Source organism: Pinus tabuliformis, chromosome 2_2 (genome assembly GCF_031772625.1).
Source record: "Pinus tabuliformis cultivar Carrire ecotype Pingquan chromosome 2_2, CPIR1, whole genome shotgun sequence".
Lineage (NCBI taxonomy): Eukaryota > Viridiplantae > Streptophyta > Pinopsida > Pinales > Pinaceae > Pinus > Pinus tabuliformis.
In genome coordinates this window covers 1,217,028,487-1,217,037,189 of record NC_142300.1, presented here as the reverse complement: position 1 = coordinate 1,217,037,189, position 8,703 = coordinate 1,217,028,487, and the positions used below count along the sequence as shown (strand labels likewise).

At 39.3% G+C, this 8,703-nt stretch overlaps 1 pseudogene; it reads left to right on the top strand.

Annotated features, from left to right (window-relative positions):
- The first annotated feature begins 6,068 nt into the window (after positions 1-6,068).
- LOC149197875 (acylamino-acid-releasing enzyme 1 pseudogene) lies at positions 6,069-7,403 on the top strand (annotated as a pseudogene).
- The last annotated feature ends 1,300 nt before the right edge of the window (positions 7,404-8,703 follow it).

Genomic DNA, 8,703 nt, shown 5'->3' with positions numbered 1-8,703 from the left:
TCAATGAATTTTATGACCACTATATTTGTTGAATTTTTAACAGGGATTTCTTCTACCCACTTGGTGAAGTAATCAGTGGCCTTTAATATCCATCTATGTTGGTTGCTGGAAGCTGGAACTATTTCACCTATGAAATCTAATCCCCATTGTAAAAAAGGAGCTTCAATTAAAATTGAGACAAGGGTAAGTGTTGCAAGCCTCTGTTTTCCAACGAATATCTGACATGGGATACAAATTATTACCTTTTCTCCAACCTGTGCAAACAATTTGGGCCAATAGAAACCTACACTCGTAATTTTGTATGCAGTTGCCTTCCAAGCATAATGTCCTCCACAAATGCCTTCATGAAATATTTCAATGACTCCTTTGGTTTCACTTGCAGCCAAACATAATAAAAGAATATTCAAAGGATCCTTCCAATACAAATTGGCATTTATGATACAAAATTTCATGGTTTTGAGTCTAAGAGATCTGGATTGATTCTTTGTAAATTCAAGAGGATACTTTAAATCTCGAGGAAATTTCACACTGTCTTTATACCAATCTGAAAGTAGAAATTTATCATCAATATGTAGAGGAAGAGGAACAATATTTGAAATGGGAGAAGGTTCTTGTGGATTCTCAATTGAAATCTGAGAAGGTTCTTGTGGATTTTTCTCGGTTGAAATTTGAGAAGGTTCTTGTGGATTATTCTCATTTGAGATCTACAAAATGGTGTTGATACCAAGAATCTTACAATTTGATTCAACCAAAATTTTAGCTAAACCTCATCCTTTCACCAGTTTGGTAGGTCTCATATCTAGATTAAACTCAAGTATCTTGGCAATCCAACTTCCCCTCTTTCCATCTATGTCAGGTTATGTTAGAATTGTTTTCACTGCATTGTTGGGGACATAAGCAATAATAGGAGAATCTAAAACATAAATCTTGAATGCTTTTAGAGCTTGTACAAGGGCTTAGGCTTATTTCGCTATGATGTCATATCTCAATTCAACATCTGTCATCACCTTATTGAAAAAGAAAATTGGCTACTCATATTCATCATCATTTCTTTGTAGTAAAACAACTTCTATGGTAGTGTTAGAGGCAAAGGAGAAGATACTAAAAAGTTTTGAGTAATCTGGACTAGATAGTATCAGGGCTTCTGAAATGGCTTTCTTGATATGTGAAAAATAATATCTAGCCTGTACTATCCATTGGACTTCATGATATTTTTTAAGCATATCAGTAATATCTTTCACAATCTCAGCATAATTAGGTATAAATCTTCTTAAGAAATTTATTTTTCCTAAAAATGATTGAATTTCCTTTTTTACCTGAATTGCTGAGACTCTTTTTGGATCAATAATAACTCCTTCCTTTGAAATTATATGTCCCAATAGATTTCCTTCTTTCATGGCAAAAAGTGACTTTTTGGGATTAAGAGAAATCCCATATTTCCTGCATCTTTCAAAAACATTTCTCAAGTGTTTTTCATCAAAATCGGAAAATATAGTTAAATCATCAAGATAAATGAAAATAAATTTATTTATCTTACCAATGAATGCGAGATCCATTTCTCTTTGAAATGTTGCTCCAACGTTTATTAAACCAAATAGAATCTTTCCATACATAAATGTACCCCATGGAGTTGTAAATGTTGTTTTTTCTCTGTCTTATAGGCTAACCAAAATCTGGTTATATCCAGAAAATCCATCTAACATTGAAATATTTGAACATGAAACCCTCTGAAGTAATTGGTCAATTTTTGGTAATGGATAATTATCCTTTAAAAAAAATTGTTCATATTCCTAAGTTCGATACATAGTCTTATTTCACCATTTTTTTTTCCTAACGAGTACTAGGTTGCCTATCCATTTAGACTATCTTAAGGGAACAATTATTTTTGCATCCAATAGTTTTTCAATTTTTTTTTTAATGATTGGAAGCAAGATTGGGTTTATTCTTCTATTGTAGTGGCTACAACCACCCTCCAAAATTCTTTCCTTCGCTTCATTTTGGAGCTTCCCTACTAAGATCTCAGCAGCTTGTCTTACACTACCCGGGTACTTGTTCTTTCATTTGAGTTTATCTTTTTCTTTACATCTTGTGTTTTCTTACTTGCTTTGTTGATTAACCACAAGCTGACCTCCTAGTGACTTGGTTACAATCCAGTTCTTGCGCTACCTTGATGATCTGTGCAATCCTAGAGGGTAACCAGTCTTGCTCTCAGGAAATGCGTAGTTCAACCTAGCGGTGAGCTCTGGCTCCAGAACTGTGCAAACCCAGCTGAAAACTTTTCTTCAGCTGAGAAACTGTGTAGAGCATGAGAGGGAGACAGAGCCACTCAGCCTAGGAATTGCGCAGAAGCATTCCTTCATCTACTGTCTGATGCATGTGCTGGTAAGTTGCTTAGTTCCTCCCCATAATTGCACAATTTATCCATGAATGCATGGCAACCCTTCCTGAAAAAATAAAAAAATCATCCCTAAAAAATAGGAATCCATTTTTAGTAGTTGGAATTACACTTGATTTAATTTTAGAAACTGTCGCCACTTGTCACTATTTCCTAGATTTTTGGCCTTCACGTCATAAACCTTAAATCGATCAAATATATTTAATGGGCGTAGCCAAAGCTCATTTTCACATTTTATCTTGGAGCTTTGGCATTCCTGAGGCATCTAGGAACCTTCGACACAGTCAACAAAACTTTTCCGTGTAAGTTTTGTTTTTCTTGTCTTTTGCAACTTTTTATGTCGCTTTTGTTTCCTTGGCTTGCGTGAGTACTATTTTTCCTGTTTTATTGAACGACCATTGGAATTTTGGTTTGATTTAGATTTTAGTATTGATTTTTTAAGTTTTTCATTGCTTTTCCTAAGTGTCTCATGCATAACCCAATTTCTGCACTAACAGTTGTTGTTGCGACGACTCTACCCAAAATCTTTGTTATTCTTTTGTTTGACTGATTCCTGCATTTGTTTTGATTGCATGCATCACCATTCACTTAGATCTACACCATCCTTCACTCATGCACACATATCTAATCATTTTCATGTTTCCCTTGAGTAGATCTGGGTTGCCTGGCATGGATCTAACTCTTCTCGGCATGCACTGCACATTTCTGGACCTCAAGGCTCTGCCTTAGCTCCAGGAATTGCGCAGAGGATGCCAGTGACTCACTCCGGCTGTGCACTGTGTAGTTCTAGGAGACAGTCCTAGAGTCTTCCCCACTGGGATTGCGCAATGCATAGTCCCAGCCAGCATCAAAGCCAAACTGAACTGCGCATTACGCAGTTCCAATCATCAGCAACCACACTTGATTGCACATTGCGCAGTTCCAGTCATCAGCGACCACACTTGACTGCACATTGCGCAGCTCCAGTCAGCATCACCTCTCACTGGCAGCTGGGACTGCGCAATGCGTAGATCGAGCTGATAGTCCCTTACCTCTAAAAGTCAGAATTTTGAAATCTTACCCAACATTTGTCCAGTTTGTTGCATGATCGGTCCTTGAATTGCTTTTGATTTTAAGCTAACATTTTCATACCATGAGTGTACTCTCTGTCTCTAGGTACAAAATTTATTGAGCATCAGTAGTACAAGCAATATGGTTTCCAAGAGAGCTGGAACAAAGGATACTGTAGAGAGAAACACTGGAGATGTAGTTGAATATGTGTCAATGAACTTGCCAATATATGTAGATACATAGTTGTTCATAAAGAAGGACATGAAGACAACATGGCAGGAAATTAAGGGCATATTTGCAAGAAGCTTCAAGGAATATCTGGAAGATCGACATGTCTATGTCAACATCCAAAAATCAGGCTTGTACATGGTTGCATGTAGGTACCCCACCTTCCAATGCACGAACATCATTCACTGGATTGTCTCACATACTGATCCCGAGACTATGACATTGAGTAGTGCCAATGGAACACAGTTTTCTACCTTCAGGATGGAAAACTATCATCAGATGTATCACTTACCACAGACAGTGAATCGCATGGATGCACTCTTCTATACTCCCAACATCAATGTGAGCGCTAGAGACATCATAAAACATTGGATAAAAGAGCCATCGAAGTTCAGGTCAACACCCAATCAGGTCTACAAGACTAAGTCACTCAGGAAGGTCTACCAACTCTTGATCATCTTTGCATGTTGCTTGTACGATCAAGAGAGCATAAAGACATTTCCACAGAGTTGGGTGGTTGTGTTGGATCAGTTGGAAAATGAAGGAAGGCCATTGAACTAGTCGGATATGTTGGCTCTTCAGCTAAAAGTGCGTGTCTAATGCCAAGAATCCACCTAAGGATGAACAAGAAATATTCTATATGTTTGCATACCTGCTTGATGCAATTTGTACCCATCAACAACTTCTTGGCATGGGTTGGACATGGAAACCATCAGATGATGCTGTGAATATTTATTTCATGTTTCTCTCTAAGTGTAGTTACCAAGGAGTCATGCCGACGCTATCTGATCACTTCATCACCCCGGTTTACAAGATGATCTTCGAGCAAGATCCACCTTGCATGTCCCAATAATGATGCAAACATTACTTAACATTGTAGATTGGTATGCCTCACCTGGCTGTACCTTCATCAGGATGTTTGGCAGAGAGAAGCCTCTGCATGTGCTACAAAGGTTTTCCATAGATAAGTTGGTCATGTAAGAGGTTCCATATCACATCTCCATAGGGTTATCAGTAGGACTACATAAGAGGAAGAAGGCACCATGGCCTGCTCTTCCTTTGCGGATTGGATTTTACAAGTTGATCCAGAGCTTGAAGGATGCAGATGCCGAGGCTGAGGACTTAAATAAGTTTGAGTTTTGCCCCAAGAGTTTCAATTGGTATGATCCCCACTAAATATGCAAGAACCACTGTGTGAAGGTGTATTATCCATGGACCCACGGGGCATGTCATTGGCCAGAGGAAGACCCTTGGAGGTATTGCTACAAATCCTCTAGGCTTAATGACCCAGTCAACATGGCTATAGAATGGAAAGTAGCTCTTCAGGTATCACCACCACAGGAAGCAACAACAGCAACGACAGTGAGAAACAAACTGGAGCAGAACAAAGGCAATAGGAAGATTTTCGAGAAACCAGAGGCTGAGCAAAGCTACAAGTTCAGAGAAGATCCTCTTGTTGAGAAAGTAGCTTTGGAAATAGAGGAAAAGAGGCGACAACACAAAAGGAGATTAGAACAGAGGAAGAGAGAGAAGCAAAGGTTGGAGGATGCAGAGAGAAAGTTGTAGGAAATAGAAAAGAAGTTGAACGAAGAGCAGGAGATAAGAAGGACAGAAAGGGAAGAGAAGTAGAAACAGGAACATGAGGAAAAGCAAGGTGCAATGACAGATTAAACTGTTCCTATACAGGTTGAGGAGTCAAAGAAACCAACAGATAAATAAGAGGGTGAGGAGGTGCAGGTTCGGGAACTTGCTTAGCAGATTGAGCAGATGGTTGAATCAACAGACATGGAGTTGGAACAAGAACCAAAGGATCAAGACACTGACCTCATGTCGAGAGCATCCAAGGTCATAACTCAGTATCTGCCACCTCTAGAATCGAAACCAGTCCTGAGTGAAAAAGGAGAGATTTTCCTCCTTGATGATAATCCGGTTGTTATCACTCAAAAAAAAAAAAAATTTAAATTCTGAACACCAATTTTTTAAATTTGTCAAAGGGTTGGTGTCAGTTTTGGGTCTTGTCTTTTCATCTTGTTTTAGAGTCTTGTTAGTATGTCAAAAGGGAACCATTTCTCTATTTTAGTCTATCATTGGTCTCATATCTCACATGAATATCATATGTTGAAACTCATTTCAAAGTTCATAGCGCAGAAACCCGGTCTAGGTGATTTCGTAGCGCAAAACACCGATTTTGCACTAACTGCGCTACGAAATCGGGGATTCGTGCTGATCCATAGAAAATCTCACCCAGCTGTCAAATTTATCAAAATTCGTATGTTTACATCAACAGTTGTCAGCTTATACACTTTCCCTGTCGAATTCAGCTATGATTCAGTGGTTTTTGTCCAGTCTAGCGTTTGTTCCCTCGACGGACTGCTAGCCGCCTTCACTTGCAGCCATGTATGCTCCTGTTCTCATTTTTAATGACGTTATAAAGCGGGAGACTGGAAATAGGGTGCGCCATGCAAATATTCAAGCATCAAAGGCTGTTGCAGATATTATTCGAACCACATTAGGTCCCTATTCTATGATGAAGATGCTACTTGATGCAGGAGGAGGCATCGTGGTTACAAATGTTGCAGGCATATCGTTTCAATGCTGAGCCAGAGATTATTCGAGCTCCACGCATTGTTCGTGTTGGTCTTATTCAAAATTCCATTGTTCTTCCCACATGTAGTCAGTGGAAAAGTTCAAGAATTAGCCCTGACAATTCAAATTCTTCTTGGAGTGTTCTTGCAATGCATGATAACATTGTTCTTGCAGTGTATAGCAGCCCAGCCAATCCTCCGAAACTGAAATATGGCCATCTGTCAAGGATTGACATGGATAATGATAATAAAAAAACAAGGTGGAGGTGGTTAGATATGTCAATTCCCTTCATGGACTATTCAGAGAAAGTAAAAGCTTCGTTGTCCTCAATTGAATTTAATATTTTGAAGATTCTAGTTAAAGATCAAGAATTTTTGTTAACAGGTGCCAAACAGCCTTTCGAGGTGATATTTGTGTCATCTAGATTCTCCAGTGAATTAGAAAGTAAGGAAAATGTTTTTCGGGAGGATGCTTGTAATCCACTCTTTGTTATCCTCCATGGTGGGTCACATTCTACTTCATTGACAAGCTTTTCAAGAAATCAAGCCTTTTTGTCATCCATGAGCTACAACAAACTACAGAGGTTCTTTGGGCTTTGGAGAGGAGGCTTTGCAATCTCTACCTGGTAATGTTGGGCGACAGGATGTGGCTGATGTCATAAATGCTGTTGATCTAGTAATTCATAAGGGACTTTCCCTCCCACGGAGGGCTTCTTGCAACCCATTTAATTAGCCAGGCACCAGATAGGTTTGTTGCTGCAGCTGTCCGGAATCCTGTGTGTAATCTCCCATTAATGGTTGGCGCAATAGATATTCCTGATTGGTGTTATGTGGAGGCATATGGAAAGAATGGGAAAAATGTTTACACTGAAGCACCTTCAATAGAAGATACCACCATGTTTTATCAGTGTTCACCAATTAGACATATTTCAAAGGTAAAAGTACCCATTCTCTTACTTTTGGGTGCACAAGACCTCAGGGTTCCTGTATCAAATGGATTGCAGTATGCTCGAGCTCTGCGGGAGAAGGGGGTGGAAGTAAAAGTCATCGTTTTCCCAAATGATGTACACAACATTGACAGGCCGCAATCCAATTTCGAAAGCTTTCTGAACATTGGACTTTGGTTTAAGAGATTCTTGAAATGAAGGCCTTTGGCAGGCCCATGTTCCTCTATAGGTCGCATGCTTTATTTTAGTGAGAAGCCTAAGGGGGCTGATCTAAAAAGCTATGAAAGCAGATATTGGCAAAGGAGACGGGAAAGCTCTTTCTATTCTAGAGCTATCCATTCCAAAGAATCTGTGAGAGTATTGGCAGATATGACTCTCTTAATATGCTTCCTAGAGATCTGAGTCAGCAGATTTTTAATGAGTTGGTTCGTACTCAAGTTCTCACAAGAACTTTGCTCCACCCATTTCAAGACTGTAATCTTCAGGATGTTTTTCTGAGAGAATACCCTGGTGTGGAAGATAGTTGACTTGAAATTCTTGCAACGCAGGGACCGTCCCTCCTGGCAGTTGATATTTCTAGTTCAGACGTGACAGATTTAGGGCTTTCACTATTACAAAATTGTCTAAATTTGCAGCATCTGAATTTTAACTATTGTCAACGTATTTCTGATGCTGGACTAGAAGATCTCACAGGCCTCATTAGAGAGGGAAAGGACCATCAGAAGTTTGTGTCCCTTGCTACATCAGTTTTGAAGAGGGATTCAGTGGTTGTGAAACTTCAATATTCACATTCTCCAAAAACTGAAGATGACATGAAGCCAATTACCCATCTTCTCGCTGTTATTCGTCATGGACTTCGCACTCTGTTGGATGGAATCAAAAGGGTACCGTGCCAAGGCTTTAGAATTTCTAAACCAGTTAATGATTTGGTATGAGGCACGACATTTATATAGTTCACAAACAAGTAATACCAATGTCGAAGATTTTATTGAAGAAGTTGCTAAGCTGGCTGAAGCAAATGATTTGAAGTCAGGTCGCTTGAGGTCTGCACTGTCAGAAATCTCATGGGACTCTTTCAAGGATTATTTGCAAAGGGTTTCTGGTTTTTTATCGTCAGAGTTTGGACTTGGGTCAGGCGATAATGCTGTCATTACAAATGGAAGGGTGGTCCTTCACAAAGAAGACAGTTTTGTCAGTGATGATTTGAAGCTTCTGGAAACTGTAGAATATGATAGAAGAATCAAACCTGCAATAACTATAATTGAGCAAGTTGAGTGGGAAGGAGTAGATCCTGATGACCTAACAAGCAGTGATTTTCTGAGTGATGCAATAATGGCAATTTCATCTGCAATGGCTATTCATTCCCGAGGTGCTGATAATGCGCATTTTGAAGTTCTAAATGCAAAATACAGTGCTTTGAATCCTAGAGTAGGCAATATTAGGGGAGTAGGGGGCTTAATCCATGAACAGTGGCAATCATTTAGCTATGAAAGGAAGA